The sequence below is a fragment of the Cervus elaphus genome, chromosome 15, assembly GCF_910594005.1.
Source record: "Cervus elaphus chromosome 15, mCerEla1.1, whole genome shotgun sequence".
NCBI lineage: Eukaryota > Metazoa > Chordata > Mammalia > Artiodactyla > Cervidae > Cervus > Cervus elaphus.
The window spans coordinates 63,098,189-63,117,603 of NC_057829.1; the positions used below are offsets into that span (position 1 = coordinate 63,098,189).

The window sequence follows — 19,415 nt, forward strand, 5'->3', positions numbered from 1 at the left end:
AGTTTGAGTAAACTCTGGGATTTGGTGATGGACAGGGAGGCCTGGCGTGCTGCAGTCCATGGGGCCACAAAAAAGTAGGACACGACTGAGTGACTGAACTGAACTGAACTGACAGTATACTACATATGCACCTATATGTGTACCATGCAAATATAAATTAAAAAGTGAGGAGAAATGGTTAGTGGTTACCTCTATGCTGAGATGGAAAGTAATGGGATTAGAGAGGAATATTCAAATTGGCTTTACCTATATCTGTAAAGTAAAAAGTGAGGAGAAATGGTTAGTGGTTACCTCTATGCTGAGATGGAAAGTAATGGGATTAGAGAGGAATACTTAGATTGACTTTACTTATATCTGTAACATTTTCTTTCTTTAAAAAAATAGGATTTGAAGTATGTACATATAAAAAGACATCAATCTTAACAAAGTTAGTTAATGGTGGGTAGGTGAATACTTATTTCATTATTACCATTTGCAGAGATTTCTTTTCTTCCTGATTTTTTTAGTGTTTTTATCAGGAAGAAAAAAAAATTGTCTAACACATTTTAATGAAGATGGTTGCCCTCAAGAGGGCCTAAGATAGGTGGTAGCTGGAGAAGGAGCAGAAATGTGTGGTGGAGCCTCTGAATATGGCTTGTTCTGATGGGGTGGATAGTAGAGCTGGCTGTTGTGATATTTTTGTTTAGGGACAATATGAAAACTGTTTCTTTAGTCATAAAGCCATTTTCTTAGGGATACATTTCCTAAGATGCCATGGTGACATACTAACCAGGTTTTGGCAAAGGTCTCCCTGAAACAGTGATAAATCTTACTGTATGGCAGTAAGAAGTACACTTCTTACCTAGCCTAAAATCATTTTGGCTCTGGGACAGACCCAGCTGTCCCATGTGTGAAGGGGTTGGGAGCTAAATAATGCAGGGAAAAGAAATGTTTATAGAGAAATATGGGGTGTCTCTCCAAAGACTGTGATTTTAATAGGGAACAATAAAGAATTGACACAGGGAAGGAGGGAGATAGTTAAGTAAAGAGGTCACCAAACAGTTACTGGCACTGAATTAGTCATTTGGACATTTAGTGTAATCAAAGATGAGACATGGTCCTTGCTTTCAAGGAATTTATAGGCTGACATATAGTAAATTGGATATAACCAGCAGATTATCAGTGCAGTATAGAATAATGAGACAAAAACACATACACTAGTCTCAGTGGTCACATACAAAAGACACACTTGTATATTGTATTATTTTTCTGAAGTTGCTAACCTTAAAGAGTCTTTGTGCAGAAAAAGCGTGGGTAGAGAACTCCCTTTGCTTAAGCCACTAAATAGTGATTAGAAGACACACTTGGTCATTTATATTATCAAATGCCTACAAAACCAAGTGATGTCTCATGACCACAGGAGCTCTCCATTTGTAATTTTATTATGTTCCAAAGATGCACGTACCAGTCAGCTGTAGGAAACTTGGTACATATTTTCACATACAAACACAAGTCACAAATGGGAGTCAATTTCTTTGGACTGACCAAGAAATGCTATACAAACCCATTCTGAATTTAAAAATTGATAATACTAATGGTACGATAAAGTGATTCCTAGGTGTACTGTGTGTGTATATGTGCATGTTCTGAATTTGAATTGTAGATGCTAGAATCCCCTCTCTTGGATATAGCCCTTCAGATGCTCTCATCTGCTAGTATCTGAAAGTTCACTGATATTAAGCAATGATTCTGTTTGTGAACTATGAAAAAGGTCATTCAAAATCCTGCTACAGGAGTTATAACTGGTTATCGGCTCCAGTTGCTTCCCTTCTGCATTCACCACTGTGTTCATTCTGAGGCTACACTTCCTCTGAGCTATTCCCAGTCAATGAAAATGGTGGCCAAAGGACCCCTGTGGACAAATTTGGCTTGAGGAGTTTCTATTGGCCTAACAAAACCTTTCTTAGAATCATGCTATAACTCAATATTCCTACTCTATTCTTCCTTTCCTCTCTCCACAGACATTAGACTAGTCTGGAGATTTTCTTCACTTTGGCCAACTTCCTCCCCACCCCTAATGCCAGTTAATCTCTGGCATTCTAATTCTATCTTTGTGTCTGCTTCTTGGCATACTCAATCTACCACAAATAATAGTAAGAATAGTGAAAGAAAGCAGGCGTAAGATGGAGATTTGGAACTGGCTCATCTACCACACATTTTGAGTGAGATAGATAGTGCCAAAGATTTCAGTGGTGGTGAGTTGAGAAAACAGCCAAGTAGCAGGATGCAGCGGCAATAATTTAAAAGATATGGGGGTTGGGGGGTGAGGAGGGATGGGATGTCTATAAAGACAGAATATTTGCAGATTATTGCAAACTTGTATTGAGGCTCTGAACAAAAATAATGAGAAATTGAGGGCTGTCAACAAGTAACTAATAGGTCAGTATTAGTTTTCTGAGAGCCAAAAAACTTCTCTGGTCATTTATAAAGGTCCCCTTATATCCTGTAGTAGAAGAGCAGCTATACCTAAGCAGAAGACTGAAGATCTGACAGAGTTACAGGACTTCAGAGACATTTGAAAGCTCAGTCAAGACAGGTCTGAAATGGTAATATCAGGGCCCTGATTGGAAAATCCAAGTACCATGAAATATGAAACAGAGACATGTGAATGGATGCTCCATATGTTGGGGCTGAACACCCATCCAAACTTCATTTACAAAGTGGCCTACACATCCCTAGTAATAGGCAGCACTTGCCCTGGGTTGGAAAACACTTCAAAAGCCTCACCCTGTGAAACAGCAGGTGACACCTCTCAGGACCTGTCCTACTTCTTTTTATGGCTACAAGGCTGATGACTAGAACTAAAGTCCAGCATTAGGAAAGGCAGAAAATGAAGAGACTATGAAGTCAAGGAGTTGTGAGAATTAGCTAGTATGTATCAATAGGAGCTGAGGATGTACTCCTGGAATTGGATTTTAAAGATAATATGCCTTATTCATATAAGACCAGATAATCAAGAATTCACTGATTTGTAGATACCTTCCTAGGACATGGGATTTAACACCCTGACAAGGATACCAGGAAAAGGGGCAAACTTGCTGCCAGACTGACTTTAGAAGCCTAGGAAAAGCAATGGCTGTGTTGAACGAAGTAGAAATGTTGGAGTTACCCTGACTGGTGGTAGAGGGAGGAATAAAAGAGACAGAGGGAAGTGACCATGCTATAATAGATAAATTAATAAAGCCAGAAGACCTACCAGAGGATTACGGTCCAGGGAAGAACACAAAGGACACCATTCCACCAAGGCCATTAGGAATGTGCTGGTGAGAGAGAAATTCAATGATTGCTCTTACTTGAAAGCCAGGTTTGAGCTTGTCAATAACCATGATGATAGAGTGGTGGGGGGTGGGGGGGGTGGAGTCGGGGAAACCAAAAGAGCTCAAGCAGTGGTTCCTAACTGTAAGAAACCAAAAGTTGCTACTACCATAATAGCCAATAAGGTTAGAGGAATAGCCAAGGGAGCTGACTAGCAAGGAACTATGGAAATGGTTAATAGAGCATGACATCTCTAGGGGCAAACAGATGGGCAGCCAACAGGAGTGTTACTTAATATCTATAACCACAAAAGGACAAACACGGAAAGCAGGAGGCTGAGGATGGTTGCCTCAATGAAAAGTTCTCCGCCTTTGCTAGTTCTTGGTCCTGAGCTAATTTTCAGATCACCCAGAACCCACTGAGTGAAGACACAACTAGGTTTTTAGGTCCACAGCATCATAAACTACAATGATTCTCCTTCCTCAAAGTGTCCTATAGTCATTTACCCAGGCAACTATACACTAAGGAAAAGGAATACCCAGATATTCTGAGGAATATTTAGCACAAAATCTGAATGGACTGTGATACCTGGAGACTCAAATTGTGAACATGACCCTCATAACAGAATGCAAATTGTAAAGGTTAGGTAATAAAATGGAGTCCAAGAATTATGCTTAATGCAAATTAGATGCCTACTATATGTGATTGATTCTATTTACTACAAAAATGAAAAATATTTACTATGAAAAATAAAGAGAAAGTGTCCACCCTTGGACAAAACTACAGAAAGTAACCTTTCACGTACAAATTCTAGAGACAAATATAGCATTAACAAAATGTGTTGAGTATGAGAATCACTGCTGGGAGGTTGGAACTCTGAATAAAAATTTATTAGACACCAGAGGTTTTTAGAAAAGATGAGAATTGCAAGGATGATTCTTCCATTGTTATTGCTGTTCAGTCGCTCAGTCGTATCTGACTCCCTGAAACCCCATGGACTGCAGCACTCCAGGCTTCCCTGTTCATCACCAACACTGGGAGCTTGCTCAAACTCATGTCCATTGAGTTGGTGATGCCATCCAACCATCTCATCCTCTGTCGTCCCCTTCTCCTCCTGCCTTCAATCTTTCCCAGCATCAGGGTCTTTTCCAGTGAGTTGGCTCTCCACATCAGGTGGCCAAAGTATCAGAGTTTCAGCATAAGTTCTTTCAATGAATATTCAGGGTTGATTTCCTTTAGGATTGACTGGTTTGATCTCCTTGCTGTCCAAGGAACTCTCAAGAGTCTTCTCCAGCACCACAGTTTGAAGGCATAAATTCTTTCATTAGGTCACAGTAAACTAACAAAGCCAGCAAAGAATTACGATTGATTAGAAAAGATTTATTTCCTTTTCTCACAGAGACCCTTAACTTCTACTTTATCTGCTTTCCATTCAAAAGCTCCATTATGGTGGTCTATTTCCAAGATCCTGGACAGAGGTGTATGAACCTTCATCCAGCAGTCAAAGTTATTCTGTATAGCAGAAGTATTTAATCCAGTGGACACTGCAGGAATCTATTTTTTGGTAGTTTAATTATTTCCTTACTATACTATCTCCTTATATTTTCATAGATTTCTTAAAAAAAAAAAAGAATCCTGGCTTTAATATTCTACATCTCAGACCCAGTGGGTTCATTTACTACTAATTATGCTTCAATAAGTACATCACCAATAATGAATCAGAGCCCAATTGTCAGATTACATCTCTTTCTTTGCTCCAGTCCAGAAAGGTAGATAGGATTTATTCTTGCATAGTCTTCAATGACAATTGTCCTGGTTATTCTGGTCTAGATACTTTTAGTATATACAGTAATAAACTCCCTTGTATTTTGTAATCTTTTGCTCTAAATCCCAATTTATTTGTAAAAATTTCAGATCAGGTAATCATCAAAAGATTTTAAAATCTCCTTTGTAAGGAAACACTTTGGCAATGTTATCAAAGGTTTTTAAAAAAGCATATACCCTTTAAATAAAAATTTACTTCTAAAAATTGTCTCTGAGGAAATATATAGAACTGCGTGAAAACTACATAAGAATGTTCATTACAGACATATTTAATGGCACAGAAAGAAACAGAGAGAGAAAGAGGGAGACATTGTGACTGGCTAAATTCCAACAATAGGAGAGTGACTAAATAAATCCACAAGATAGAATTCAATAAACGCACTATAGAAAAGAATTTTTGGCATGAAAAAAATTAACATATAGCTAAGTGAAAAACAACAGGTTGCAGAACAAAAAATATAATACTTCTGTTGTTAAAAAATTCACCACAACAAACATTTCTGAGCTTTAAAAATCTTCTGCATTGCTGCAATTTTGGGCTTTTGTCTTATTACAGCCTTAATAGACATCTTTTAGATTAAAACTGACATCAGGAAATTTGGATCATAATTTGAGTAAATGTATATATATTATATATAATATATAAATTGTATATGTTATATATAATATGTATACATATAAATGTATACATATGTTAATATATAATTTAAATATTTTTACATTTGTATATACATATATACATTAATGGGACTTCTCTGGTAGCCTGGTGGGTGAAGAATCTGCCACCAATACATTAGATGCAGGAGATATGGGTTCGATCCCTGGGTTGGGAAGATCCCCTTGAGAAGGGCATAGCAACCCTCTCCAGTATTCTTGCCTGGAGAATCTCATGAACAGAGGAGCCTGAGGGTCTACAGTCCACAGGATCACAAAGAATTGGACACAGTTGATGCAACTAAGCATGTGTGCATCCACATACATAAACACCTATATTCTATTCTGGTCCTTAAGGTCTTCTTAGCCTTCAGCGTATATATTAGTGTACACAAGGCCAAGAAGACCTTAAAGACAAGAATAGAAAACAAAATAATTGAACATTAGTGCCCTGATCAACTTTTACAGCTCTCCTTGGCAAGGCTAATATAATATTTAAGAGAAAAATTATAAACTGTTCCACATATAAAGCAATGTTGGTAATTCAAGAAAGCAGAAGCTAGAGAACTATTAAACAAATACCACCACCACTGAAACAAAATATATAGCACTATGCATAAATGGTTGTGTTAGCTATCTCTCTCAGTTTTCAGCAGTTGACTATATTGGTCATGTGTGGGAGAAACCTCCTGCGTCAACTGCACAATTAGATCACAACTCTAGTGGAGGCTCTCGAGAGGTTCCCACTCATCCCAACACCCACTCACCAATAATTGCATCCTCCTTTAGTCTAGCCCCCAAGGTTCTGACTGGTGAGGCATGGGCCTGGTCAGGGAAAGCAGCAGAGCAGATGCTGCAGTTTTAAGTGAAATCAGGTGTTGCCTTCCCTGAAGTAAGATCTGGAAAATGTCAGTCCTTAAGTAACAAGTATTGGCAGCTGAACACTCAGCCCTCCCCACGGGGCTCAGCCATCTCTTTCCCTGTACAAAATATTTAGGCTTTCCCTTTTCTACTTACATTGCCTAGATCTCCTCTTTAGAGACCACTGAATAAGAATTTCCATTTTGCTGATATTCACCCAAAGTCTAAGTGTGTTGGGAACAGGAAGGATTTTGTTAACAGAACACACAACACTCTCTGGTTGGTGACCTAGGCTTCCTGTGCAGGAAGAATAAAAGATATCTTGGAGGAGTGGGGAGGGAATAAAATCAAATAATCAAATGGAGCTGAGAGAACACTCTTTTTCTTTCTCTTCTGCTAGGTCAGTCTGATCCAGATTGCAGAAGCATGTGCACATGCACAGCTGACATGATCATCTTTATCATGTTTGGCTGATCTGCATAATGTGCCTCAGCACTTTCTGGGACTGAACACACTAACAATGGGGGCGGTCTGGTAATCCCATCGTAACTAGAATGTGGCTCATTTGGGGAAGATGGTCCCACACTTAATCAGAGTACCGGGATTAAACATGAATTATTATGCATATGGGGTCAGTACTGGTGATTGTCTTGTCTAGTTGTGTCTGTGTGGGCTTAGTTAGTCGTTCAGTCATGTTTGACTCTTTGTTACCCCATTGACTGTAGTTCGCCAGGCTCCTCTGTTCATGGAGATTCTTCAAAAAAGAATACTGGAGAGACAAATGCAGCTTGTGATGAGGCTCAACAATTTTGAGTTTACTGGGTGAATTAATATCAAATCAGTGAAACAACCTCAGAACTTAAATTCTGAAAAACTAGGCAACAACTATACAGTCAGCAAAAACAACACCGGGAGCTGACTGTGGCTCAGATCATGAGCTCATGATTGCCAAATTCAGATTTAAATTGAAGTAAGTAGGGAAAACCACTAGACCATTCCAGTATGACCTAAATCAAATCCCTTATGATTATACAGTGGAAGTGACAAATAGATTCAAGGGACTAGATCCGATAGGGTGCCTGAAGAACTATAGACGGAGATGCATGACATCGAACAGGAGGCAGGGATAAAGACCATTCCCAAGAAAAAGAAATGCAAAAGGCAAAATGGTTGTCTGAGGAGGCCTTACAAACAGCTATGAAAAGAAGAGAAGCTAAATGCAAAGGAGAAAAGGAAAGATATACTCATTTGAATGCAGAGTTCCAAAGAATAGCAAGGAGAGATAAGAAAGCCTTCCTCAGAGATCAGTGCAAAGAAATAAAGGAAAACAATAGAATGGAAAAGACTAGATATCTCTTCAAGAAAATTAGAGATATCAAGGGAATATTTCATACAAAGATAGGCGCAATAAAGGACAGAAATGGTATGGACCTAACAGAGGCAGAAGATATTAAGAAGAGGTGGCAAGAATATACAGAAGAACTATGTAAGAAAGACTTCATGACCCAGATACCCACGATGGTGTGACCACTCACCAAGAGCCAGACATCATGGAATGTGAAGTCGAGTGGGCCTTAGGAAGTATCACTATGAACAAAGCTAGTGGAGGTGATGGAATACCAGTTGAGCTATTTCAAATCCTAAAAGATGATGCTGGGAAAGTGCTGCACTCAATATGCCAGCAAATTTGTAACTCAGCAGTGGCCACAGGACTGGAAAAGGTCAGTTTCCATTCCAAACCCAAAGAAAGGCAATGCCAGAGAATGCTCATACTACCGCACAATTACACTCATCTCCCACGCTAGTAAAGTAATGCTCAAAATTCTCCAAGCCAGGCCTTAGCAGTATGTGAACCATGAACTTCCAGATGTTCAAGCTGGATTTAGAAAAGGCAGAGGAACCAGAGATCAAATTGCCAACATCCACTGGATCATTGAAAAAACAAGCGAATTCCAGAAAAACATCTACTTCTGCTTTATTGACTATGCCAAAGCCTTTGACAATGTAGATCACAACAAACTGTGGAAAATTCTTCAGGAGATGGGAATACCACACCACCTTACCTGCCTCCTGAGAATTCTGCAGGCAGGTCAAGAAGCAACAGTTAGAACCAGACATGGAACAATGGACTAGTTCCAAGTTGGGAAAGGAGTATGTCAAGGCTGTATGTTGGCACCCCACTTATTTCACTTACATGCAGTGTACATCATATGAAATGGTGGACTGGATGAAGCACAAGCTGGAATCAAGATTGCAGGGAGAAATATTAATAACTTCAGATATGCAGATGACACCACCCTTATGGCAGAAAGTGAAGAAGAGCTAAAGAGCCTCCTGATAACATTGAAAGAAGAGAGTGAAAAAGTTGGCTTAAAATTCAACATTCAGAAAACTAAGATCATGGTATCTGGTCCCATCACTTCATGGCAAATAGATGGGGAGATGGGGGAACAGTGGAAACAGACAGATTTTATTTTTAGGGGTTCCAAAATCACTGCAGATGGTGACTGTAGCCATGAAATTAAAAGACACTTGCTCCTTGGAAGAAAAGCTATGACAAAGCTAGACAGCATATTAAAAAGTAAAGACGTTACTTTGCCAACAAAGGTCCATATAGTCAAAGCTATGTTTTCTCCAGTAGTCATATATGAATGTGACAGTTGGACTGTAAAGAAAGCTGAGTGCTGAAGAGTTGATGCTTTTGAACTGTGGTTTTGGAGAAGACTCTTGAGAGTCCCTTGGACTACAAGATCCAACCAGTCAATCCTAAAGGAAATCAGTCTTGAATATTCATTGGAAGGACTGAAGCTGAACCTGAAATGCTAACACTTTAGCCACCTGATGCGAAGAACTGACTCATTGGGAAAGACCCTGATGCTGGGCAAGAGTGAATGCAGAAGGAGAAGGGGATGACAGAGGATGAGATGATTGGATGGCATCACCGACTCAAAGAACATGAGTTTGAGCAAGCTCTGGGAGTTGATGATGGACAGGGAAGCCTGGCATGCTGCAGTCCATGAGGTTGCAAAGAGTCAGACATGACTGAGCGACTGAACTGAACTGAAGCAACAACTCTACAGAAAGTGTCCTGGACTATGAGCTATAGCTAAATCTTAATTAAGAAAGCTTTATCACCCCATCTCTTTTCACGTAATACTCTTTCCAGGTGATCTAAACCATCCTATGGCTTTACACCCTGCATGTATGCTAATATTTTAGGCCCAAATTTAAATTTCCAGTCCAGCGTTCATCTCCTGAACTCCAGGCTCTTCATATCAGTCATCTCTATCTGAATGATCCATAGGCATTCCAAATAGTACATAAAGTCATCAGATATTCTGATAAACATTTCTCTTTCTTATATTTTCTGAATTGGTGAATAACAAAGTCACTTATCAACAACCCCGGAAATTATCCTAAGTTCTTTGTTCTCTACAATCAAGATAATCAAGTTAATCAAGATAATCATCTTCTAAACTTTTCTCAGATTTTCCCTACCTCAGTCCCTATCATCTTTCCCCTAATGCAGGCCACTATATCATTCACACAAATAACTACCACAGCTTCCCTGTTTAGCATCCTTCAATCCTTTTTCCATAGTGCAGCCCACAGAGCTTTCCAAAAAGGAGATATATACATCACCTATGTAGTATTCTTGCCAAACATTTTCAAACAGAATCTAACCATAAGGAAACAATCAGATAAATCAAGATTTAAGTTCACTCTACAAGAAAACTGGGCTGGAGTCTTCAAAAATGCCAATGTCACAAAAGACAAAATGTAATTGGAGAATAGTTCTAGATAAAAAGATCCAGGGAAGTAAATATAAACATCATCCTTGTTTGGATGCAGATTGAGGGAAAGCAGGTGTGAATACCTACCAGAGACATTATTGGGGTGATTAGTGGAAATTAGGATATGAAACTATATATTAGATGATAGTGAATCAATGAAATCAAGTTTCTTTGGTATTTTAATGATGCTGTGGTTGTACAGGAGACAGTTCTTGTTCCTAGAAGATATATACTAAGGTATTTAGGGGTGAATGTCATGATGTTTGCAACTCACTCTCAAACAATTCATCAAAAAATTACATGGACAGGTGAAGAGGTGACAGAAATAAATTAAATGTGGCAAAAGTAAATAATTGGTGAATCTAGTCTTTCAAGTCATTCTTCAAGTTTAAAATGTTTTCAAAATAGAAAGTTGTGGAGGCAAGAAGAGAGAGAGAACATCCAGTCACCACTGCTAAACTATTTTTCCAGTAGATATCTTTGATGTCCACAAAGTCCTTAAATTTCTTGGAAATTTTAGAAAAAAAATGGTAGGGAGGTCAATGAGGTTGAGTTATCAAAGCCATTTCCTCTCATCCCCAGTACCACAGGCAGACTTAATTCCTAAGTAAGCACAATAATGTATGTTAATAATGCAAGACTTAGAAGATGTTATATAAAAGTGGTTAGGTAGTTCAGGGCTTCCTAGGTGGTGCTAGTGGTAAAGAACACACCTGCCAAAACAGGAGATACTGAGAGATGTGGTTCAATCCCTGGGTTGAGAAGATCCCCTGAAGGAGGGCATGGCAGCCCACTCCAGTATCCTTGCTTGGAGAATCCCCATGGACAGAGGAGCTTGGCAGGCTACCGTCCACAAGGTCACAAAGAGTATGACATGGCTGAAGCAATTTAGCAAGCAGATAGTTCAACAAAGTGACTTCAAGCTAGCCATCTTTTTCACAACAAAGAATACAAGCAATACAAACAGTTACAAGCAAAGTCTCATCAAATCTCTATAATAACCAAATGAGACATTTAGTTTCATTTTAGAGATGAGAAAACCAAGGAAAAATCAAACTGAATTATTTCCTAGAGTTTTTATAACCGTCAAATAAATAAGTACATTATTAGGTGATATTAGAAGTTTTATAAAGGTAAACATGTTAACCTTTGAAAAGCTTGAATCTGTTTTTATTTTGTAGCATTATTAATTTGCTATTTGTCCTTTATATTATAACTTTATTCTGCCTCACAACAACAAAGGTTTTCTTAAAAAAAAAAAAAAAAAGAATCTACATTAAGGCTTGATACAATCTTTGTTGCGTATGTTGTAGCCATACTTAACCACTTGTACTTCCTTCAAGCATAGGTTCTCTCATGCCAGCAGCATTTACTGGTGATAGTTTGTTGTTGTTGCTCAGTCGCTAAGTTGTGTCTGAATTTTTGTGACCCCGTGGGCTGTAGCACACCAGGTTCTCCTGTCCTTCACTGTCTCCTGGAATTTGCTCATATTCATGTCCATTGAGGTGGTGATGCTATCTAACCATCTCACCCTCTGCCACCCCCTTCTCCTCTTGCCTGCAATCTTTCCAAGCATGGGGGTCTTTTCCAATGAGTTAGCTCTTCACATCAGGTGGCCAAAGGACTGAGCTTCAGCATCAGCCCTTGCATTGAATATTCAGGGCTGATTTCCTTTAGGATTGACTGGTTTGATCTCCTTCCAGTCCAAGGGGCTCTCAAGAGTCTTCTCCAGTACCACAGTTTGAAATCATCAGGATCAATGGAGAAGCGATCCCAGAATGGTGGAGGAATAGGATGGGGAGACTACTTTCTCCCCCACAAATTCATTGAAAGAACATTTGAAAGCAGAGCAAATTCCACAAAACAACTTCTGAACGCTGGCACAGGACATCAGGCACCCAGAAAAGTAGCCCATTGTCTTCGAAAGGAGGTAGATAAAAGATAAAAAGAGAGACAATAGAGTTAGGGATGGAGATCCATCCCGGGAAGGGAGTCTAAAAGAGAAGAAGTTTCCAAACACCAGGAAACCCTCTCACCGGCGGGTCTGTGGGGAGTTTTGTAATCTTGGAGGGCAACATAACCGGGAGGAAAAATAAATAAATAAAACCTACAGATTATGTGCCTAATGGCAACTCCCAGCAGAGAGGTACCCCAGACACTCGCATCCGCCACCAGCAAGTGGGGGCTGAACAGGGAGGAGAGGGCTCTATTGCTTAGGGTAAGGACAGGGCCTGAACACCCTGAAGGCAATCTGAGGGGCTATGTGAGATAGAAACCTAAACTGTGGATAGCCAGAGAGAGAGAAAAGAGAGAGAGAGAGAACTATCCCGCAAAAAGCCCTAACCTAAGGCACTGCCGGCCCGCTCACAGAACAAAGGACTGAGTGAATACCAGAGGAGAGCTAGCAGGCTGCAGACCAGCCCATCCCCTACTGGAGGCAGGGGCCAGGTGGGCGCCAGCCAGAGCCAGAAAGGGGCAAACTCCGCCGGAGAGATGGCATCCCCTACCAAACTGCAAACAGGCTTCCAGTTTCTAACCAAGACTTCCTGGGATTCTGGACAGTTGGTAGCTGCCAGGAGGGTCGCAGCCAGAGATTAGCTCCCCAGAAGAGACACACGGCACACCAGAGACAGGCGTGCCCACTGCTACCCAGGAAACCGAGCGGCTGGGACTGGGGAGGTGATAAGACGCACTCACTGCCTGGGGAGAGTATGCTCACGAAGCACCTGGTTGCCTGAGTTGCTCAGACCGGGGAAGAGCACAAAACGCAGGCACAACCAAGCCTGCACCTTTGTGGAGTACCCGAGAACCTGAACCTGAGCGGCTTAGACCTGGCCAGTGCACGCAACCCAGGACTCGCTCCTTGCAGAGCAACCTGGAGCCTGAGCCATGTAGACTGGGAAAGCATACAGGCTGTGAGCAGGGGCAAACCCAGTGTGGCCGAGACGCTGCGAGTGCTCCCCACACAGGCCAGTGACATTTGTTTGCAGTGTTCCTCACTCCCCACAGCAAGACTAAACAAGTGAGCCTAAACAAGAGACCACCTTTGCCCCTTTGTGTCAGGGCAGAAATTAGACACTGAAGAGACCTGAAAACAGAAGAAGCCAAATAAACAGAGGGAACCACTTTGGAAGTGACAGGTGCAACACGTTAAAATCCCTGTAGCTAACACTGACTACATTGGAAGGGGCCTATAGATCTTGAGAAGTATAAGCTGGAACAAGGAACTATCTGAAACTGAAATGACTCCACAATGCCCACAACAACTCCAGAGCAATTCCTGGTTATATTTTTACTATTATCATTTTTTTTCCCTTTTTTTAAAAGTCCTCTATTACTCCTTTAATTTTCATTTTTATAACCTATTACCTTGCAAAAAAAAAAAAGACCCTATTTTTAAAGTAAACTTCATATATATATTTCTTACACGTTTTGGGGTTTTGTTTGTTTGTTTGTTTTAAATATTGTATTTTTGAGCATCTAACCTCTACTCTAGATTTTTAATCTTTGCTTTTTGGTATTTGTTATCAATTTTGTACATTTAAGAATCCAATCTTCAGTAACCATTTTTACTTAGGAGTGTGATTACTGGCTTGATTACTTTCTCCCCCTTTTGACTCTCCTTTTTCTCCCCCAGGTTACCTCTACCTCCTCTATCTCCTCTATCTCCTCTCTCCCCCTTCTCTTCTCTACCCAACTCTGTGAATCTCTGTGTGTGTTCTGGGTTGTGGAGAACACTTAGGGAATAGAGTGCTGCCTAGCTGTCTCTCTCCTTTTGATTCCCCCTTTTCTTCTCCTGCTCACCTCTATCTCCTTCCTCCCTCTTCTCTTTTCCATGTAACTCTGTGAACCTCTCTGAGGGTTCCAGACTGTGGAGGGCACATAGGGAATTCTTTACAGGCTAGATTGCTCTCTCCCCTTTTGATTCCCCCCCTTTCCTCCCAGTCACCCCAATCTCCCTCCTCCCTCTTCTCTTCTCCGTGTAACTCTGTGAACCACTCTGGGTGTCCCTTACTGTGTAGAATCTTTTCACCATTAACCTAGAAGTTTTATCATCAGTACTGTATGGATGGAGAAGTCTTGAGGCTACTATAAGAATAAGACTGAAAACCAGAGGCAGGAGGCTTAAGCCCCAAACCTGAGAACACCAGAGAACTCCTGACTCCAGGCAACAGTAATCAGTAAGATTACAATCATCCAAAAGCCTCCATACCTACACTGAAACCAAGCACCACCCAAGAGCCAACAAGTTCCAGAGCAGGAATACCATGCAAATTCTCCAGCAACACAGGAACATAGCCCTGAGCTTCAATATATAGGCTGCCCAAAGTCACACCAAACCCATAGACATCTCAAAACTCACTACTGGACACTTCATTGCACTCCAGAGAGAAGAAATCCAGCTCCAACCACGAGAACACTGATGCAAGCTTCCCTAACCAGGAAACCTGGACAAGTCACTTGTCCAACTCCACCTACAGGGAAGAACCTCCACAATAAAGAGGAACCACAAACTGCCAGAATACAGAAAGGCCACCCAAAACACAGCAATCTAAACAAGATGAAAAGACAGAGAAATATTCAGCAGGTAAAGGAACATGATAAATGCCCACCAAACCAAACAAAAGAGGAGAAGATAGGGAGTCTACCTGAAAAAGAATGCAGAATAATGATAGTAAAACTATCCAAAATCTTGAAAACAAAATGGAGTTACAGATAAATAGCCTGGAGACAAGGATTGAGAAGAGGCAAGAAATATTTAACAAGGACCTAGAAGAAATAAAAAAAGTCAGTCAATAATGAATAATGCAATAAATGAGATAAAAAACACTCTGGAGGGAACCAACAGTTGAATAATGGAAGCAGAAGATAGGATAAGTGAGGTAGAAGATAGAATGGTAGAAATAAATGAGGCAGAGAGGAAAAAAGAAAAAAGAATTAAAAGAAAAGAGGACAACCTCAGAGACCTCTGAGACAATGTCAAAGGTCCCAACATTCGAATCATAGGAGCCCGAAGAAGAAGACAAAAAGAAAGGCCATGAGAAAATACTTGAGGAGATAATAGTTGAAAACTTCCCTAAAATGGGGAAGGAAACAGTCACCCAAGTCCAAGAAACCCCGAGAGTCCCAAACAGGATAAACCCAAGGCAAAACACCCCAAGACACATATTAATCAAGTTAACAAAGATAAAGCACAAAGAACAAATATTAAAAGCAGCAAGGGAAAAACAACAAATAACACACAAGGGGATTCCCATAAGGATAACAGCTGATCTTTCAATAGAAACTCTTCAGGCCAGAAGGGAACGGCAGGACATACTTAAAGTGATGAAAAAGAAAAACCTACAACCCAGATTACTGTACCCAGCAAGGATCTCATTCAAATATGAAGGACAAATCAAAAGCTTTACAGACAAGCAAAAGTTGAGAGAATTCAACACCACCAAACCAGCTCTTCAACAAGTGCTAAAGGATCTTCACTAGAGAGTAAACACAGAAAGGGTGTATAAAATCGAACACAAAATAACAAAGCAAATGGAAATGGGATCATCATTTCAGTTCAGTTCAGTTCAGTCGCTCAGTCATGTCCGACTTTTTGCGATCCCATGAATCGCAGCATGCCAGGCTTCTCTGTCCATCACCAACTCCCGGAGTTTACTCAAACTCATGCCCATCGAGTCCAGTGATCATACTTAAAAATAGTTACCTTAAATGTAAATGAGTTGAATGCCCCAACAATAAACAAAGACTGGCTGAATGGATACAAAAACAAGAACCCTATATATGTTGTCTACAAGAGACCCACCTCAAAACAAGGGACACATACAGACTGAAAATGAAGGGCTGGGAAAAGATATTCCATGCAAATAGAGACCAAAAGAAAGCAGGAGTAAGCAATACTCGTATCAGATGAAATAGACTTTAACATAAAGGCTGTGAAAAGAGACAAAGGACACTACATAATTATCAAAGGATCAATCCAAGAAGAAGATATAACAATTATAAATATATATGCATCCAACATAGAAGCACCATAATATGTAAGGCAAATGCTAACAAGTATGAAAGGGGAAATTAACAATAACACCATAATAGTGGGAGACTTTAATACCCCCACTCACACCTATGGATAGATAAACTGAACAGAAAATTAACAAGGAAACACAAACTTTACATTACAGAATGGACCAGTTGGACCTAATTGATATCTATAGGACATTTCACCCCAAAACAGTGAATTTCACCTTTTTCTCAAGTGCACACTTCTATCTTCTCCAGGATAGATCACATCCTGGGCCATATATCTAGCCTTGGTAAATTAAAAAAAAAAAACAATGAAATCATTCTAATCATCTTTTCTGACCACAATGCAGTAAGATTAGATGTCAATTACAGGGAAAAAAAACTATTAAAAATTCCAACAATGGAGACTAAACAACACGCTTCTGAATAACCAACAAATCACAGAAGAAGTCAAAAAAAGAAATAAAAATATGCATAGAAACAAATGAAAATGAAAACAAAACAACCCAAAACCTATGGGACACTGTAAAAGCAGTGCTAAGGGGAATGTTCACAGCAATACAGGCTTACCTCAAGAAACAAGAAAAAAGTCAAATAAATAACCTTACTCTACACCTAAAGTAACTAGAAAAGGAAGAAATTAAGAACCCCAGGGTGAGTAGAAGGAAAGAAATCTTTAAAATTAAGGCAGAAATAAATGCAAAAGAAACAAAAGAGACCTTAGCAAAAATCAACAAAGCTAAAAGCTGGTTCTTTGAGAAGATAAATAAAATTGACAAACCATTAGCCAGACTCATCAAGAAACAAAGGGAGAAGAACCAAATCCAACAAAATTAGAAATGAAAATGGAGAGATCACAACAGACAACACAGAAATACAAAGGATCATAAGCGACTACTATCAGCAACTATATGCCAATAAAATGGACAACTTGGAAGAAATGAACAAATTCTTAGAAAAGTATAACTTTCCAAAACTGAACCAGGAAGAAACAGAAAGTCTTAACAGACCCATCACAAGCATGGAAATTGAAACTGTAATCAAAAATCTTCCAGCAAACAAAAGCCCATGAACAGACGGCATCACAGCTGAATTCTACCAAAAATTTTGAGACGAGCTAACACCTATCCTACTCAAACTCTTCCAGATAATTGCAGAGGAAAGTAAACTTCCAAACTCATTCTATGAGGCCACAATCACCCTAATACCAAAGCCAGACAAAGATGCCACAAAAAAAGAAAACTACAGGCCAATGATCACTGATGAACATAGATGCAAAAATTCTTAACAAAATTCTAGCAAACAGAATCCAACAACACATTAAAAAGATCATACATCATAACCAAGTGGGCTTTATCCCAGGAATGCAAGGATTCTTTAATATCCACAAATCAATGTAATACACCACATTAACAAATTGAAAGATAAAAACCATATGATTATCTCAATAGATACAGAGAAAGACTTTGACAAAATTTAACAACTATTTATGATTTAAAAAACCCTCCAGAAAGCAGGAATAGAAGGAACATACCTCAACATAGTAAAAGCTATGTATGACAAACCCACAGCAAACATTATCCTCATGGTGAAAAATTGAAAGCATTTCCCCTAAAGTCAGGAAAAAGACAAGGGTGCCCCCTCTCACCACTACTATTCAACATAGTTTTGGAAGTTGTGGCCACAGAAATCACAGCAGAAAAAGAAGTTAAAGGAATCCAGATTGGAAAAGAAGAAGTAAAACTCTCACTGTTTGCAGATGGCATGATCCTCTACATAGAAAACTCTAAAGACTTCACCAGAAAATTACTAGAGCTAATCAATGAATGTAGTAAAGTTGCAGGATATGAAAATAACACACAGAAATCCCTTGCATTTCTATACACTAACAATGAGAAAACAGAAATAGAAATTAAGGAAATAATTCCATTCACCATTGCAATGAAAGGAATAAAATACTTAGGAATATGTCTACCTAAAGAAACAAAAGACCTATATATATAAAACTATAAAACACTGGTGAAAGAAATCAAAGAGGACACAAACAGATGTAGAAATATACCATGTTCAGGGATTGGAAGAATCAATATAGTGAAAATGAGTATACTAACCAAAACAATCTATAGATTCAATGCAATCCCTATCAAGCTACCAACGGTATTTTTCACAGAACCAGAACAAATAATTTCACAGTTTGTAGGGAAATACAAAAAACCTTGAACAGCCAAAGCAATCTTGAGAAAGAAGAATGGAACTGGAGGAATCAACCTGCCTGACTTCAGGCTATACTACAAAGCCACAGTCATCAAGACAGTATGGTACCGGCACAAAGACAGAAACATAGATCAATGGAACAAAATAGAAAGCCCAGAGATAAATCCATGCACCTATGGACACCTTATCTTTGACAAACTAGGCAAGAATATACAATGGAGAAAAGACAATCTCTTTAACAAGTGGTGCTGGGAAAACTGGTCAACCACTTGTAAAAGAATGAAACTAGAACACTTTCTAACACCATACACAAAAATAAACTCAAAATGGATTAAAGATCAAAATGTAAGACCAGAAACTAGAAAACTCCTAGAGGAAAACATAGGCAAAACACTCACTGACATAAATCACAGTAGGATTCTCTATGACCCACCTCCCAGAGTAATGGAAATAAAAGCAAAAATTTAAAGATGGGACCTAATTAAATTAAAAGCTTTTGCATAACGAAGGAAACTATAAGCAAGGTGGAAAGTCAGCCTTCAGAATGGGAGAAAATAATAGCAAATGAAGCAATGGACAAAGAATTAATCTCAAAAATATACAAGCAGCTCATGCAGCTCAATTCTAGAGAAATAAATGACCCAATCAAAAAATGGGCCAAAGAACTAAAAAGACATTTCTCCAAAGAAGACATACAGATGGCTAACAAACACATGAAAAGATGCTCAACATCACTCATTATCAGAGAAA

At 39.4% G+C, this 19,415-nt stretch overlaps 1 protein-coding gene across 3 annotated transcripts in view; it reads right to left on the bottom strand.

Moving 5' to 3' along the window:
• HPSE2 (heparanase 2 (inactive)) overlaps window positions 1-19,415 on the bottom strand; it is a 659,857-nt gene that overhangs the window by 276,680 nt on the left and 363,762 nt on the right. The gene's annotated exons all lie outside the window — the stretch shown is intronic.